The following is a 19,298-nucleotide window of genomic DNA, read 5'->3' on the forward strand; positions in this document are numbered from 1 at the left end:
ACCTCTTTACTGGTTGCCATCATGCTGCTCGGGAGAGGAAATGAAAAGACCAGTGTCTAATGCTCCAGACAGAAACCATGACAATATATTAAAAAATGCTGAATCTAAATTCTAGTACAGACTGATTAGATCGAAAGACAAGTTAGAGTGAAATGGTGTCAGGTTCAGTGAACCAGGAGTAAAGGACTTTATGACTACATTGGCATTTCTGCCTCAGTTGCAGGCATCAGTGACTATATTAGATTAGATCACCTGAGAATCACACATTTCTAATGAAAAAAATGGCCCACGTGAGTAATACAGTCCCATATCACCTTAATTACATATTGCAATTACAATTTTAGCAGCACTGCTACTGGGATGTAATTACTGCAACTAAGCTTCTCCATGCTCCATGCAAGCATTTTCAGGGGAGCTTCATGCAGCATCACCTGAACTTGCATAGGAAAATCAGTGGCAAGGATCAGAATGTGAACTGTTCAGGCATAAGGATGGGGCTTTTGGTGCTCTGAGATGGCTCAGAAATAGAAAGAATAAAATTTAATTTCTATATAGAATAGTCAAGTTTCTTGAAGCAGAAGCTAAAAGTAAGCAAAGGCATTTTCCCTCAAAGAAAATGGACTGTCACTGTACCCTGTGGAAAATACACTTCAGTGATCTTTCCAAATTCATGATGATGATGGCCCTTAAGGCCAAAAACGACCAACTGAACCAAACTCACAGAATTCTTCTCCTGTGCTTCTTAAAAAGAGGGACCTAGAATTCTGTGCTATCTTGAAGTACCTAGAAAGACAGCTTTCTACTCAGTTACCAGCCTTAACAGCACCCAAAAACATGGTAACCACCATAGGGTTTCCTTCACAGCATGCTGGTATGATGAATTCACACAGAGAAGATATTACAGTCCTTTTACATTAACTTTGCAGGGTTGTTTTCCTCAATTTCGTGTCAGTGTTCACCAGAAGCACAGATTTGAAAGGTTGCACTGGAATAATCAAACACAACTCGTGACAGCAATTTGCTGAAATCCTGATCAAACTTCTAATCTTGCCTGAACTTAGGCCTGAATAATTTAAACCAGTACAGGAAAAAAGTGTCACCCCCTCACCCATTTCCTAAAGATAGCAGCAACAATGTGAGGAAGAGCTGAGGCTGTAAAGATTCAGATTTCTCCTCTTCTATTCTTGCATTCTCTATGTCTTCTCATGGTTGTTCACTCTCTCATAAAGCAGTACCTGAGAGACATGTTCCCCATGGTATTTATACAGGATTTATAAACCACCAGCTGGTGCAAAGGAGCACCTTACTACACTAGGACTGTGCAAGGTCCTTAACTATGGAAACAACGCGTGAGTTACCCCTGGCTTCACTGATGGCACAGCACTCATATCGTTCGCAGTTCTTCAGCAAGGACAGCAGGCACATGCTCTTGCTCCAAAAGCACAAATCCCCTAACAAGCAGATAATGACTTTCAATACTCTCCAATAGCTGCTCCAAAGGCAGCAGAGGACTTAGGATAATTGTCACAGCTTAAACAGTTACCATTTATCCTACCGAGAATTGAGTACATAGACACACAAATCAACCAAAAAACCAGCCCATCACAAAGCACTAATAGAACACTTCATAATCCCCCAAAACATCTAAGGAACAATGCTTTCTGTTCTATAAATTAGTTTAAGAAAAAAGATCTAATTTTTATACTGCTCTAAGCTTCTCAGGGAATCAGTCAATTAAATTGGCTAGCTATGTTGAGGTAATTGAGAAACAGTTCCCAGAAGATATTATATACCTACAAACACAGTATGAACCAAATACATAGAATTAAGCAAGACAGAAGCAGGAATCTAGAGTTTGTTTTCTGTCTGGAACTGAAGGACAGGGTGTGATTTTATGTTACCTTATTTCCTAGGAAAGGAGGACAATCCTGGTCTGTACTGCCAGACAGATTCTGCTCAGCAGCATTCTCAGCCCTTCCCTCCACTTCAGCCCTGTGCATCTGCATCACCTCCAGTAATACACTCACATAAACACTGATCCTTTATCAAAGTCAGGTTTTACACAGCAAGACACGGTGGCCTGAAAAAAACCAAAATCCTCTGGCAGAAAGAAACAGAATCATTCCCTAAAGCCAGAGTAATTACTAACCATCAATAATAGTAAAAATAGATGTTTTCCAAAATCCTCCATTTTGTGTGGAACAGAAAATATTAAGATATCTGTAAAACTGGTGAGGGGATAAAAAGCTGCAACTCAGAAATTTACTTCCTGCAAACAGTGGCCACCTGGCCAATTTTATACAAAAATATGTGTTCAACAAATCAGTCAATATTTACTACCATAAATTCTATCTTGCTTATCAGTCTAATATATATAACACAGACTTCCAAGGTAAAATACATAAAAGATGACCTTTTCAGTTCTGTGACCTCTTTTTTTTTTTTTTTAATCCCTAAAGGCCTGAAAACTTTAAAATGAGAGGGAGAGGTGTTCAGATTTTTTTTTTTTTTGCCACTTGCTCCTTTCATTTAAAATATCACTTTTCTTATTCTGTAGTCTCCTTAGAAGTCTTAGACACAGACTTAAAGCTCCTTCATCTAGCTGTCTGAGCAAGCTGTTACATTCTGGCAAACAGCAACTCTTCTCTTAAATATTTATTCAGGTGTTCAAAAGCTTGGAGATTTTATTTGTTTGTTTTAAACTTTTAAGCAATATTAAAAATAAAAGAAATTAAAAATATTTCTTCCCTGGACATTAGTCAGCTTCCATTCTTATAACAACCCTGAGATAATTCTACCAGATCATCAATAATGCATATACTCTGGAAGAAATTATTTTTTTAAAAAAGGAAAAGAAAAGGAAATAGACATGCATTTCTCTAGAAGAAAACCAGAAATACAAAACCGAAGGACCCTTTGGGCCTTTCTTATATAAAACAGGAAAAAAACCCATAATAAATCACAAGCACACTTTTCATCTTTCATAGATTACTTAATGATAGCTTGCAGAAGTCCCCACAAGAACATTAAACATTTCATACATTTCGTGCATCCTAACTATCAGAGGGTTATAGAAATTAAGAACCCTCTGGTAGTGGATAACCATCTAGCAGGCAGCTAGCTGCTCTGCAAGCACATCATACACACAATTTTTAGATTCAAAATGGTATTTTCTTATAAAATATTAAAGTGGCAGAAGGGAAAGTTATAGTAAGATTTGCATAAAAACCAGAATTGCTTTGGATTAAAAAAAAATAAAATTTAAAAAGGATTTTTAAGATATCGGCAGAAAAACAGTTCCTCATAAGAGTCCAGCTGAAAGGAGTTCATGTGCTGAATCTCTTCTTTTAGCTAAATGTATTTGTTTTCTGTTTCCTCGTGCTCCTTTGCTTTTGTGCTTCCAGCTTTCCCAACTTGGACATCCAAAACTTAACCAAGGACTAATCATGTAGATGGTTTCTACAGTAAGTGGATAACTAATGGTTCAGAGTAACTAGAGAAGGCTATGATGAAATAAGAAGAAAGCCACACAATTGATCATTTGGCTGTTCCTTGTCCGTGTCCTGTTACTGTGGCTCAGTCAGCACAGAGCACAAGGGTCTCCTGGTCAGCATTTGGGAGCTCAAGCACGAGAGCCCAGCTCCCCACAGGGAGACTGCCTACCTCACTTTTATAGTTGCAGTGAACTTTGTGCACAGTCCTTCTTTCAACATAACCACACATCTGTGATACACGCTAGGCCAGCTGTCACAACAAAAACTGATTCTGCCACATCCACGTCCCTGATTGATTTGGAGTTGGCCTTTACAAAAAATAAAAAAAAAAAGAGCTAGATGCAAACTGATGGACCCAAACACTCTCTAAGTCACTAGCTGGTCAACCTTACTAATGTTAAAAAAAATGGAGTAAACTTATGTAAGTATTTTAAGAGGGCTCAAGCATGTAATTCACACCCATGGATGTGAATACTGTGGCATACTGAGTGAATTCAGCATCATCCAGCCTGAAGTTCAAGCAACGGTGGCTCTTCTGTAGGAACCATCAGGAACCTTGGGAAGATCCATGGCACTTGTTAACTTCTTTCACGTGTAAAGTGAGTGTCTGAGGTATGGAACGGTTGGCGGAAAGTGACAGTCTTATTTTAGTTACTTTAAAGCTGGGGTATACAGCTTGAATTGAATTCTGTGATAAGTGATTGAATAGCTGCTTCTCTATTTTATGGTCCGTTTGCCTCAGAGTCTCCCTGTGCTATCACTGTTGTGTGAGCATAAACAACAGTCCTCTACTCTTGATCACACAGGACACATTTTGCATATGCTCTCTGTTGTATACAACTAAAAAAGAAATTTTCTCACTTGCACTCAGATCTGGCACCAGGTTAGGCTCCAAATACTCGAGCTTGTGCTTTGGGTTCAGGTCTCAGCATCAGCACTGTATCCAGCTGGGTTACAATGCAGTTCCTCAAGTCAGTGTGTCTTACAGCACACAGCACACACAGAGAAGAGCTTAATGGAAACAGAAGACCTCAGTGGGAAATTACAGCTTTTACAGGAACATACGGTCCACAACCACTCAGTGTCTAGAAAAGTGTTTATCTCAACATTTCATAGAGGGGAAAAAATAGATAATATTCACTGCTTCTAAAAATCTTGTCACTAGTAGACTTGCACAAAGCACTGACCAAACAAAAGAAAATGTAGAAAGTTACAGCATTTAGAGTGGAAGCTTAGGGAAGGGAAGATGATTAAATCGGCTCTGGCAATTACTTTTTTCCCCCACCAAGACAGCGTCTCACAGCGTCTTCTATTGTACTTTCCACTCACAATGACTCAAAAGTCACTCCCATAAACCACACATGGTGAAAGTTCCTGTACTCACTACAGAGAGCACAGATGCTTCTGGGGTAGATTATGACAGATGCTAGGAACTGTGACTCTACGGCACATCCAAAATTAGTGGATGTTGCCAGAGTTAATGGCTCTCTACATTTACGAAATGCCATGTAAAGACAACCAGATCTCTTGTTCACATCATCTCTTATGAGTTCACCAACTACTTGCTGTGGATGGTTCCACAAGCAGCATGCGCCTAGCAGGGACTGCCTTGCACTGAGCCATCATCATTGCTTCCCGTGGAATTTATGTTTTCACATAAATTCACATATTAGATGTGAGCAGAACATCCCTCTCCTGTCCCAAAATCATCTTAGATATTAGCACAAATAAACCAGGGTTCCTACTGTACAGTAGAAGGCTACCCTGACTGTGCTGGATCCTTCAGCCACATCAGAGACGAGAGAGTGGAAGCATAAAAAAACATGGTGTAATTTACCCGCACCCTGCACTATATCAGTAACAGAGCTGGAAATAGAAACCTCCCCTCTTGGGCACCACATCAAGAGACGTGACAGGTGCTTCAGAGAGCCCTGTTCCAAAGCATGTGTCAACTAGGATGTGGGTATAACATCGCAGGGAGACAAGGATTGGTGCTGAGACAGGGTCAGTTAATCTTGCTGTTGAACACTTTCCCCTGCATCTACCCTGTATTCAGTCACCAGCTTGCAGAAGGTGAATTTTTATCACCTGTACCTATGCACCTATGAGATGACAAGAGGAGATAACATGACACTGACTCACTTCTAATGGAGCCTTAATAATGAAAAGCAGTGATCCCAATGCTCCTTATTGAAGCAAAATTGTCTTCATTTCAGTGGTAGCCTTTCCAAATACAAAATTAATTGCATTCTTAGACTTGGCCTTAGTTTATTTATTAAGCCATTAGAAACTGAATAATTAATTAAATCTGAATTAATACAAAGGCAGACCATGGCTTGGCAAGTTGCCACGTAAAGCAGACTTTTCACAGGATTAGGCTCTGTCTGACGAGCTGTCATCCAAAGGGTAGCTCAGTGTGAAGGAGTCACCCAAGACAAGGAGATCTGTGACATCCAGCAGCTCAGGTAGTGAAGATTTCTTGTCACTCAATGCTACAAGGCAAGCAGAGGCTTTGGGGTGTCCCTGTATCCAGGACTCACAAATTACTTCTGTTGCAAGGTGACTGAATTCTTATTGTAGCTGATGTGACAGAGAAACAGCATGATATTTTTTAAGGTCATGAGTCTATATACAATTATTATGGTTGATTTTTTTAAAATTCAAAACTAGATTTCACTTCAAAAAGCTTCACCAAATTGACCTTTATGAGTGTATAACCTGGATGGGATCCAATTGCTGAGCACTGAGCTAGTATCCATGAACAGTGATTTTGCTTTAACTCATGTAGCAAGGAATGTACTAGAGAACATGGATCTTAAAACCTGTTATCAGCCTGAAATTCCTCTAGACTTCTCCAGTCTTCCTCAGAAAGGTGGGAGACCTTGTGGTCTTTGTGCTGCTACTGTACTGCAAAATACTAGCAGAGGCAGAAAACTCATGATAGACATGAAATCACTTATCATTAAATTTTAGTTTTCCTGTAAAAGACATGAAACTATCTATGAAATATCTATCATATATCTAGCCAAAGGCTTGTAAACTTTCATAATAGAACAAGGAGGTATCACGAATTAGTCACAGGATTTCACAGGGCTGAACTACATGCCTTTATGAACAGCAGACTACGTAAATTAGATTATATTGTTTTTTAAAACAAAACCAAACAAACAACAAAACACAGTATTTCACCTAAAAAGGCAACAAGACAATGTCTGAGAAAAAGGAGGAGAAATGACACATTCAATAAAAAGAAAATTTACACAGCTCCAGTGACAACAACAAGTAAATTAAAATGTTCATTTAAACTTATTAAGATTGGGGAACTTTCTGTGTTGGAAGGGAGAGGTAGAGATACCCACATTGTCTTTTCTTACTGGACTGTGAGCTGGTAGTAGTATCTGTGGCACTCTCCAGACCTCCTCTATCAACTCTCTTTGAAGAATCCATACAAGCCTTAGAGCCACAGGGAACACTGAACCACTCATGACTGGACCTTCCCCTTGGGCTGACCTCTGGAAATTGCAAACATCTCTTCACAGCAGGGAAATTCTGCTGCGGTGGATAGAATCACAGACCAAACAATGTGGTGTTCAAGAGGTGTTTTTCTGTCATTTGCTGTGATATGGCAGTAACAGGGTATACCATCCACTGAGCCTCAAATGTTGCTCAAAAGCAGCTACAATGCCATTGCAGTATTTCCACCGTCTCCCACTCTCTATTAATTCCAAACCAGTGTACTGAAATTTAAAAATCAAAAGGGAGAAATTATTTAACATTCCATCCTGACAAAGCCCCAAATCCTTGCGGATGAATCTAGCTGACTGAAGGCAATGAGGTTGTTTCCATCAAGTCCGGTAAGTTTGGATCAGATGTTAAATCCCTTGCGCTGGTAAAGGCTAGAACACAGCTAACAGTTACAGCCTGATGAAGCATGAGTCACAAAATACCACAGCTCACCCAGTGTCTGAGCTCGAGTGAGTGCAGTATCAGCAGCAGAACATTTGTTCAGATCAACACAATGAGCGCATCCCTGACATGATGGTTTTCACTGGGCACAAATAACGCACATCTGAGTGCACTCATAGCTTGTTTGTTCTAGTAAAAAACAATGCAAGACAGCAAGAAAGAACAAAAGTGAAGGCTGTGAGATGGCAAATTGTTCTTGTTGTTGTTCTCTCTTTAATGAGGCCTCACAACATAGCAGGTGATTCTCCAGATGCTATCTCCCAATCTTACAAATGCACACATTAGGACTCTGGAAAACCCCCTCCCGAATGGAGAAGGTGAAGGAGCTGAGGTGAGATATAGAGGTCCTTCTACTCCTGCCAGCAAGTTGATTGCAAAACAAGAGACTTGGATTCTTTTTAATCAAAACTCCACCCAAAGAGAAACAGCCACACAAAGTATGCACACTGAGGAAAAAGACTTATTGGCAGGAGTGCCATGAGTTAAAGCCAGCTGTAGGGAGAAGGAACACCTCTGCCTCACTCATTTCCTGCACTGAACAGAGTGATTTTATGTGGAACGTCTGACTGCTAAGTCTAGCCCACTTTCCACCCTTCAGAGCTAAGCAACAGTATTCCCTTTGGTCCTTCCATGGCTGCTAACCCAAGGATCTCCACCTAGTTTACTTGCTTGATAAACCCTTTCTCTTGGAGTTCTTATTGTTTGGTTTTACACCAATACAGATACTGACTAGTGTTTTTGTAAAGATCACAACAATCATGTAAAGATACATCACATCTCTCAGCTAATTAGAAATAAAACACAAGTAACATGATTTAAGTCTAATAATCACTCATTCAACACCATAAACCCAAAGACTGATGGCCAGTCACTTACCCTATTGATATTCATTTTTTATACAACGGGGTGCAGTGATCCAGAAATTGTAATAGGAAATGGTCTTTGAGGGATTTGTTTCCTTTTTTAAGTATAAGTAACTTTAAAGAAAACAAGCACAGCCTTGTGATTAACACATAGATATTTTAGAACAGTGTTCTAGAGACCACATAGCAAACTAAAGCAATAAATGGTACATATTTTAATATGTACATATTTACATATTTTCATTAAAAGCTTACTGTTAATAACTATACCCAGGGTTGAAGATCTGTCATGTCATATATCCAGTAAGACAGCAATCTCTCTGTGAAGCCGTGGTGAAGTTTCTTTTCTTTCCAAGTACTTTCAGGCATTTTTTAAATGGATAATGTATCTCACAATTGAATAACCAGTGTATTACTTATAAAGTCCCCACAAAGAAAGTCACACAAAACTATGTGAACTGCTAGGAAAGAGAGATTGGAATGTCTGTAAGGTTTTTTCTGCTACCTCATACCTGTCTGAGGCAGGAAAGGACTCACTGCCAAATATGCAACTCCCCAGTAATGCCAGATCACAGACCAAAGCCAAACTACAAAGGAAAGGAAAAGGTGGAGCCCACCAGGCCCCATCTCATTCCTCATGCAAGAGTCCACGTCAACAGCACTATGCCCCATCGCCTTTTCATCCTTCTCCCAGTCCTCACTTGCTTAGTCCAAAAGCATTCTGGGTCCATGCTGTCTCTGGTGTATTTGCACAAGCCTCTTCTCATGAGGACTTTGATCTTAGCTGGTGCCAGTGCTCTTTGAATCCAGACAGTAAACCAGAAAATGGTCCAGGACAATAACACATTGTTTGTGTGCACATATGTGCACTGCCATACGTGTAACTAAGCACCACTTTTAGGAGAATCACAACACAATTTGTACAGCTCTTTGAAACATCTAGATATTAGAATAGCACATAAAGTATTTTCTTGCCTTTCTCAAGATATTAAATTCAAATCCAAGTGTCTTCAGTGTCTGAGGAAATCTGATTTCCAGGTTTGGAGTCTCTGATTCTGTGGGGTTTTTTCTGTACACTTGTATAGCTGGCTATAAAGACTCACAACTCACAGATATGCTAAGAGGTGGTGCCTAATAATACGGCAAGGTAGGACACAGCCACACGCTCTTCATGTGGTAAGTCTACCCCGGTCTTACAACAGCACTCTTGGTTGGCACATCCTACCTTCTAGAACACAAACTTTCTACCACATGGATTTGCATTTATCGTACATTCATATATCATCTTACGTGAGGGGAGTACACATCTGCTGGACATTCTCAAACAAGAAACAGTTATTTGGTTACTTATCCAACTAAAAGATGCGCAGAGGTACAACAGAGAAAGAGAGAAGAAACTGAAGCAAAGATAGAGTGAGGAAACTAATATTTACACAACCTTCACATTTGTTAATGTTTTATAGGAAGTGATACAAATTCTTAGCACACACTGTAGTAAGGTTTTCCTCTCATATTGTAATGTCTTTGAAGAAAAGTATGAATAGGTAAGATAAAAAAATTAAAACATGTAAAATATTTAGTGGGTTGTTTTAATAATTAATCAGCCAAAAAGCTTTCAGTCTAGTTGCACTGACAGCACAAACAGACTTTTCAAGACAAGAAACAAAACGAAGTATCTAGTCACCTATTAAAATGTGTTATAAGAGTACTATTTCTAGCTCTTCAAATGTCATACTGCATCAAGAAAAACTGCAATACCTAATTATTTTTCTGAAAGCTGTAACTCTGGGGCATATGTAGTTTTTAACTTTTCCCCAACATGTTTGTGTATGTGATATATTCTTTTGCAATTTTGCAGACTTGTGCCCAACAGGTTTGTCAGAAGATATCTTCTTGAAACACATTATATTGGCACAGGACAGTGAGCAGAAACTAATGGCAATTATTTTGCAACAAAAGACTTGACTGGTAATGCTAAGTTGATACACTGAATACCACCTGCCATATCTCTCACACTACGTGATGGAGGGAACTCTACACAAAGATCTTCTCTAAGGCTTCTGGAGACAGAGACTGTATCCTCACAACCGTGTGGAGCACTGAACTCACTTCCTGGAAGGAACCCCGGGATGAGCATTCAGTGACTCCGCTGGTATTGCCAGAGAAAGGCTCAGACACAGCCAGCACTGTGAGGAGACTCTCCACAGTACAGCCTCTAGTCAAGGATTCCACCCTTGCAGGGACAATTTCAGATGGGCAAGATGAGGTGGGAATCATCTGAAAACAGTCCACAGTCTCACTCCTCTGCTGCAAGGGCTCACAGCCTTTATAGGCAGCCTCGACTCACACTCACTTTAGACTTTCTTCTAGGAACAGCATGAGGTCAGACCACAGGTACCAGCAGTGCATTACCCAGCATCTAGGACTCATCCTCCAAGGCACAACACAGACACCAGAGGCCACACTGATCTTCCTGGGGTCCTCTCCCCTGCCAAGCACTGGCTCATCAGCCTCCTGTCATGACCACACAAAACTCAATTCAGAGTTAAGCAAATACCCAACAAGTGTCTGTGGAGCTCAGTGCTGCAGGACTGGCAACTCTCTCAGTACAGCTTGTATTTTGTAACTGGCTTGTCCCCAAAACATAAGAATGGCTTTCCATGAGGATTAGAGGTACTTCATATACAAATAAATTTCAGCCAAGTTTTCAGAAAAATAACTGTTTGTAAAACCAACACTTCATTCCACAAAATTCTACAAAATTGGCCAACAGAAGTAAGTTACAAGTACCACCATTGCAAAGACATGTCTTGCTTGAACAGTTTTTCCCAGTATTTAAAGAGCTCAGTCAGAGCACATCACAACAGAATAGACAGAGTAGGAAACACACCTAGTTCAATCTTGTACTTTCTTAAGTAACTCCAATGAAAAAAGAATATCTATAAATTATTATCTATAAATTATTATTATTATTATCTATAATTATCTATAATTATTATTATTATTATCTATAAATCACCTAGACTGTTTTTGTAATTATATCCTTATTTACCATAAATGCTGAACAAATTTCAAATGAATTGATACGAATGTTTTTAAGATAACACCAGCTATAACTCCAGATTATGTCAAACAAGATTCTGTGCTGATGCAGGGCTCATTGCCATTTAATAGCTCTTCTAAACTGTGAGCTTGATCTAAGTGAGGGCTAACACTACCTCACAGGTCATTACTGCTATTGATGTAGCTGGGCAAAAGTCTAAGTGCACAGTCCCTGAATCTGGCCTGAGAAAGGGCCTCACATGACTAACTTGTCCTGCCTAACTCCGAAAAACCATGCCTGTGATTATAAAAAGGCATTTGACTGTGAGGACCATTAGACTTGGCCTTCCTGGCACCACTGGTGTGTCTCTTGTAATGGCAACACTGCAGACACTGGAGAGTGGTCACAAACTCACAAAGCTCATAATAATAATTCATCAACCACTACTTTGGACTCTTAAATAACAGGATCAATACAGACATAGAAAAAAAAGGAAAATGAACTCATATTCTGGTTATCAGTCTCTTCCAAACAGACATCTTCACTCTATTTATATTCATTCTGCTCTAAGAAAAATATAACTTCTCTTCCTTATATGAGTGAGGGTTGCAGTGTTTATTCAAAACCAGAATAGCCTTCTGGTCTTGGGGCAGATTTCATTCATATTGTTATTATATGCAAATAATTGATTATTTGAAAGACAGTTATAGCTATAAATCAATTCTGTAGACAAACCACATTTTCCTGCATGCTGCCATTTCCTGTTTACCCATTTTGATGGAGGCATTGAGGACCCCCAGCTGTTACAGTACCAAATACTCTTCTCTTAGTTCTCAGTGTAAGAGGAAGTAGAATTATTTCAGAAGTTTTCCTAGCAAAGAATAATTTTAGCAACAGTTTGCTTTCTAAGATAAGGTTACACAGTTCAAAGTTTTTATTGCTTATGAAGTGGGCAAACATCAATAAACTGTTACAAGATTGACTATGGATATAAAAGATAATTTTTTTTTAGAAATTGCTTTACCTCTCCACATCTCATTTCTTTCAACTGGAAATAGCAGAGTTGCCTGCTATGCTGGCATTTGCAGATAAGAAACAGATTTAGCGCTACACTGTAATTCTGTGGCTAGAGAGAGACTTCACACAGGATGTGGAACAAACTTGACCAAAAATCAATCCAGATCATCTCCTCTTACTCTGAATATGTAAGAAATCCAAATATCCAGGCTTACATTGTACACATTAGATAGATGTCAAGATGTAAAGGAAGTGAGATTATAAAATACCAACTGACACATGGACATTCACACACCCAAATTCCAATACGAATTGTCTGATCTGAGCAGCACATCTCAAACCAGTTTTTCTACCTCATTATTCTCATCTAATACTATTTGTTTTCCTAAACACACTCCAAAGAACATCCATGATGCAAGAATCTAAAATTACTTAATCATGCTTCATTTTACCTTAGTGAAACCATGAAAAAGGATATGCAGAAGCACTCTTTCCTCCAGTATTTAAACAGTATTTCTCTCTGTGATGGCACATAGTGTCTTTTTTAGCAACACTAGTGAGAGTGAGGCATGACTGTATGTAGTTGGCAGAGTTATCACAAAGTGTCTGATCATCACTGCCCAAGCAGTTAGGCATGGATCAATTTTCATGCAAAAAGAATTCAGAAGTGCTGACGAACCCAAGCATGTATGGCATCAGTATGACACCTTCTTTGAAAGACACCTACAGTAGCACATTTGCCTTTACTGTCATGCTTGGGTAAGCGCTCTCTTGGCTGAGTGTGAAGACATGACAGCATCACTTCCCAAACCCTCCCCTCCAACTGATCCAAATACTGAATCCAAAACCTGCAGAAGCAGAAGGGTCACAGTACAGTCTGCAAAGGAGCAGAGGCTGAAATCACACTGAAGTCCAAGGTCAAGTTCATAAAGCCCTATTTAGATATACAGACAAAGTGTCAGTCACCCAAGGAAAAGGAAAAAGTGAAGGAAAGCATCTGGATATCCAGCATTATTGAAAACCCAGGCTTTTATGTTCCTACTTCAGAGATCCTAATCAGCAAGTAAAAGCCCTAGCATAGTCTTTTACACAATAAGAGCAAAGACTAAAACAACCTACCCATGACTGAGAACTTCAAAGGCTCAAGTAAAAACAATTTTCAAAGAACACTGAACTTTATCCATGCTGCCAGCGCATTTCCCAATGCTGAATAAATCCAAATCAAATATCTCACCAAAGAGGAAAAAAAAAAAGGCTTCTCAGCTAAAAACTTGTCTGTTCTTAAAGGCACAGCAGTTTCCATAATCCTATAGGTAGCCTCTGCTCTGATATAAATTACACTAAGCAATGAAAGTGCTGACCCTGTCTTAACTTGCACCACAAACAACACACACTGTACAACCTAATTCCTTAATGCTCATTCACATATATAGCACCACAGCAGATAATGGGATTATGGAAGAGACTGAAGACTTCAGGATCAGACTAACAGAGGCTCTGTGGCTCATTGCAAAGGACTCAGCAGAGAGAGAAAATATCACGATTGTTCATCCATCTTAGGAGATATATATTATAGTTTTTGATTAAAGCAAACAGAACCAGCAAGGTTTTGATCTCCCCATCTGCACAGTGTCATCATAAGACCAAAGAGGCACTTAGCAAAGTCAGGGTACAAAAAACTGAAAAATAACAGTTAAGAAACATAGAGGAACAGAGAATGAACCAGCGTAGCTCTCTACTGCAGAATACCATTGAGACAAAGCATTCTGTAGTAGGTTTACCTATTAATTAGCACATTGTATACAGTATAGGTATAAGTAAAGGTAAATTCAGTATAGGTAAATTCTGTGAACATCTGCTGCCAAGTCTTAATAGTGACCTGAGTGTGTGCACACATAACACCGCACCCACACACACCAAGCACATTTTTCAAAATACATGTAATTTTCTCAAAGGTTTAACATTCCTGCTTTTCTCCCAGATTCAACCTTTGCAAAAACAGTAAACTTGTAATTCAACATTTGCAGAGTGCTTCAAAGTTTCTCTGAGTTCTCCTTTCCCCCTACTAGAAATATTTTCCCTCCCCTATAAACAGAAGACACAAGAAGAGACCTGTTTATCACATGACCTTCCTTTGGAGGAATCCTTATATTTGTACTCTTTGAATCACTTATGTATCAAAGAAAAAGGAAGCTGCTAATAATATTCACATGGAGCACATAATTCTTACCTTCCTGACTTTCAGATTAGCCTCCTGGGCATGTGAAATTTATTAGGCGCTGTTTCTTTCTTCTTCTAAACAGCTTAGGTGTGAGCTTGTGTGTATGTGTGTGTTTCTGTGTCTGTTTACAAAATATCTGAAGTATTCCAAAAAAGGCCCAAGTGCTGTGTTTAAACTCTATAAATATCACTACTTATATCAGTACTTTATGTATAATTATGAATCTATATTGGCTTTACAGAACAGGATTATCTTTAAAAAAGAAATGGGATTCAAGAGGGACACCAATGTGATACATCCACGTTTTTGGTATGTCTATCCATGCAGCAGAACCAACTGGTCCAGCCTTTGGAAGCCAAGAGATACTAATCAACTACTAACCCTGAGCAAGTTAAACCACTCCTTGCCTTGCCGGACGTCTTAGAGAGAGAGGCACTTGGGACAGATGTCTTTTTATGACACGGCATCAAGAATACAAGAGAGAACAATCTTCAAGTGGCATAATCTATAAAAACGAAATACTAATATACCAAATATTTACCCAAAGCAGCAGCAGTAATAGCAATACCATGCAGAATATAAAATCAACAACTGCAAGTAACAAAACACTGCTCTTTTGGCAGAAGAGTGAAGAGAAGATTCTACTTAGAACAAATCCCACTATCAGCCATCTGGGTTCCACTCAGGTGCCCTTGATTTGGGGGTCCTTTATTGAACCCACGCATAAAGGAGTAACAACCACAGCACTGACACGAGCACAGGGCACTTACTGGTTAAAAATCAAACAAGGGTAACAGCAGGAGCCCAGGCAGTTTTGCTGAAATGAGATCTGCACAGCAGGGCAGGCATGGCTTTTCTTCATTACCCTAATAGCCTAATAAATAAATAAGGAATAGTTGTGTCCATGGCAATCACGCTGGTGATTTTTTTCTCCTTCCTTTCCAAGGCACCTCAGGAGTGAGGTAGCCATACCCCGGCTGCAGAATCTAATCTGTAAATAAAAAACTGAGAGCTAAATGAAGCCCTTTCTATGACAGGATTTGACTAGAACTACTGCATATTCTCAGACATTTAAACCACCTACCATTCATCAGGCACCAGTGATACCTGAAGCTGTTGCCAATTATTTTTCACTCCTGAATTCCTTATGAACTGCTTGCAAAAGGTATTTACACCTCTGCAGAGAAGCACACAAAATACCAATCTTCAGAAACAATAGAGTGAGACTAACCAGTAGCCTCTTTTCCACTTAAAGACACAACGGTTTCATACCCTGACATTCTCAGCTTCTGTTTTATCCAAACTACGGCAAGTGTTGGTTTCCTAAAGTACAGTATTCTCAGCATGTCGCACGCAGGGCAGCATCCATGCGCCGCTGACTTGGTAATTACATTATCTGCAGCCGCTGATGAATGAACAACCGTAATGCATACATCCTGCCTTTAGCTCTCTCGGGACAAGTAGACACACACTCCCCACGTCACATTCACTCACTTTGCTGAGTCCGAACGTATACAGAAAATGCCCATGTGCATTCCCTCTCATTTTAAAAGCAATGTTGTAATCTGCTCCCTCTTCCCCCTGACAGAAATACGGCACTTCTATTTGCAAGCACCAGAAGCTCATTCCGAAATCTACTTCTCTGCATCTGCGATCTATTCTACCTGCAAATAATAAGGCTTGAATAAAGGCTGCAAAAATTGTGGTGTAACATCGACAGCGTCTCTGGATACTGGAAAAAACAGGCGTTAATATCCCACAGCATAATGGCCCTTTAAAGAACGTCTAGTCCTTATGGGTATAAATAATCTCAAGAATAAAATGGAGCCAAGGCGCTCTCCACTGCAGACGGAGGGCAATGACCAGCTGCCACAGCTGCGAAAGCCCTGGCCGGCCCGCAAAGTTACCCGCGCAGAGGAGCTTACCTCGCAGCGGCACGGCAGCCCCCGTGCCCGCCCGTTCGGGACGCCGCAGCCGCGCCGAGCCGCGCCGAGCCGAGCCGAGCCGCCCGCGCCGCCGCGGCTCCCCGGCTCCCCGGCAGGCGGCGGCCGCGATGGGCGCCGCCCCCCGCCCGTCCGCCCGCCCGCCCGGCGGCAGCGGCGCGGGAACCACCCGCTCGGCGCCGGCACGGAGCGAGCCCCGTCGGGGACCGGGAGGAGAGAGGGCCTGCGCTGCCCAGTGGGGAGAGCGAACCCGAGCCCAGCGGGATTAAGGCGGGAGCGAGGCGGCGGCCGCCGAGCTGCCCGCCCGGGCACGGGGCCGCGGCGGCCCCTGCCCCACCTGTTGCGCGTATGGGTCGCTGTTAGTGCCGGGGGTGTGAAATTGGCAGCGGACTAGCGCTGGAGAGGCCGTGCACCGGTGCGGGGGGGTACACGGCTCAGCAAGGGGCTTTTAATGCAGCCATCGGTGTCTCGATTGTGTGTAACACAAGTCACTGAAGAATGGGGAGGAAGAGACGAAGGAAAGGGCAAGAGGACTCTGGTAAATCACTAACTGCTCCATCTGGTGAAAAAAGATCAGATAGAGGAGAGGGGAAATCCTGTCTCGTTCACACTATTTTTCACTGGATTAATATTACTATTAATATTACTATTTTGGTTTCATTAATGCTTAGGGCACAATTCCCAGATCAGCTTGGGTACTCCACAAAAGTGGAGGAAAGGGAGTCCAGACTCAAGAGCATACAGACAAAACACGTGAAAGTACCAATCCACAAATGGCCTGACTGTGCTGCCTCTGTGTAAGGAACAAACGCCATGGACACACATGGAATTTCATCCCTCTCAGGCTCACATGGCACGCTATGTGGATTTTTTTAAATATTCAGAGGTTATCATTGTGTTTTCTTTCTTTTTCACCTTCAAACTTCTGTTGACTTTAATATACTGACAGCCATAAGAATGTGGTTTGTCTTTACTTGAAAACAATGCATGAATCAAAAAATCACCAAATAATTCAAACCAATTGCCAAAATAAAGTAATTAGATCTCAATCTGTAAAATTGTTTGAGAGAAGATCAAACGTGTTTTGTTTTGAATGGCCAGAAGACACAAAGGAAGTTTAATTCCAAACTTGTTCCCTCTAAAAGCACACTAACCTCTCAAGGGCAGCTGGAGTAATCTCCTTCATTTCAGAGAGATGAATAAATACAAAAGGCAGGCTAGCTGCCTTCCAGATGGGGACAGGAAGTTTTCAGTGATGATCCCGAGCAGCCCTCTGCTTCTTGAAATCCCCAGGAGAGAGGAACGTGACCATCATCTCAGAGCAGAATGGACAGCCGGGAAATCTCAAATCTGAAATCCAGCTAGGGCAGAAAATAGATGTGTTTCTCTCTCAACTGATAGAGAGAAGGGTGATAAAATTTGTGGCATCCTGCCAAAGCCATTGAACCCATTTAGGCACAAACCCTCATATTACCCAGGCTTAATAGCATCAAGAAGAAAAAAATATGACATTGTATTCATTGTTATCCCCATCCCTCAAAAAAAAATTTAAAAAAACATCATAAGAATAGCTATCTGTGAGAATAATTGAAAGCAAAGCCTGGGATTGACCTAACAGCCAAAATGCTAATTTTTAATGTAGAAACTTACTGACGTGCCAAATGTGTGCAAGTGCACATGTACATCTCCATGCAAAAGAGGCAGAAGCCAAGAGCAATGTAGGTAGACAGATAGTTAAACATTGCAACCTCGTTCTCTCCCGATCTGTTCAGGGTCTGCAAGCATTGTTTGCCTGTCTCTGCTCCTGAAACAGTGCTTCTATAATCCAGTTCAAGTACCTTTCATTAGGCTGAGGACTTGCTGGTTCATCTCTGACCCAGGAATGTCAATCCACCAATCTAGAAGAGCTATTCTGTTCCAGGTTTTTATGTGGGGAAGGCAGATAGCTGCTTAGCAGAATAGGTTCATTCTTCAGTCAAACCATGGAGAAATGACAATTTTAAGTGAAAGCACACAAAAGCTGATGAACTTTTCTGAAAATTTACCTAAATAAGAGCAGATATTTTTCAAAATATGCTTAAACCCCAAGCCTGCCCCATGTAGCTGATGGAGATAAAACACCTTCAAACCTTACTTAGGCTATCTGTGAGAAAGCAGCATTTCCTCTGAAACAGGAGAGGGCTTTGTACCTCACTGCTGTCAGCAGGTGACTTTACAGCTGTCCATCTGACATGCATTTTGTAAATATCAAACATTTCTCTGCTGAAACGCTCCATCTTCCTGCTCCTCTGAAAAGCAGGAAGTCTGCCTTCCTGCTTGTGTCCAGGCTGTATTTAAAAAAAGCATGTGATGGACTGTTATCTTACTAGCAGCCAAACTAAGAACAGCAGTCAGTCTAAGCTGACATGTGAACACGAGAGCTTTAAGTGTGTAGTAGAACCAATGGTTTCATTAGGAAGTGAACTCAGCCCTTCTTGCAAAGAGCTATGTTACCAGAGAGAGCGAATCTTTCATCACAAAGTTACTGCTTTGCATACAATGCAGAGACATCTCAGGCTGAATGAATGAATACTCCTCACTGCTCCTGCATCCTCGGCAAACTGCCCCAGAGCAAGGACTGAACCCTATTTTTCTCTTGAACGCTGTCTCTCAGGGACAAGTACCAGGAGGTAACTAACAGTGCTGATAGTTCAGGCAGAGGCTCATAAGAGCAGCTTACAGCCTTCACAGCAACATCTACTGACAGGCACC

The 19,298-nt window shown here is 40.8% G+C and overlaps 1 protein-coding gene across 5 annotated transcripts in view; it reads right to left on the reverse strand.

Moving 5' to 3' along the window:
* The window catches only part of SORBS1 (sorbin and SH3 domain containing 1), a 209,469-nt gene that overhangs the window by 139,927 nt on the left and 50,244 nt on the right, over window positions 1-19,298 (reverse strand). The window contains exon 1 of one of the 5 annotated variants that reach the window (XM_063405806.1): window positions 16,530-16,668. The exons of 2 other annotated variants lie outside the window; for them this stretch is intronic. The gene's annotated coding sequence lies outside the window, so the exon portion shown is untranslated. Of the gene's footprint in view, window positions 1-16,529; window positions 16,669-19,298 lie in introns of those variants that run through there. 2 more of the 5 variants (XM_063405807.1, XM_063405811.1) reach the window with 2 other exon arrangements.

This window comes from Prinia subflava, chromosome 9, assembly GCF_021018805.1.
Source record: "Prinia subflava isolate CZ2003 ecotype Zambia chromosome 9, Cam_Psub_1.2, whole genome shotgun sequence".
Taxonomy (NCBI): Eukaryota; Metazoa; Chordata; class Aves; order Passeriformes; family Cisticolidae; genus Prinia; species Prinia subflava.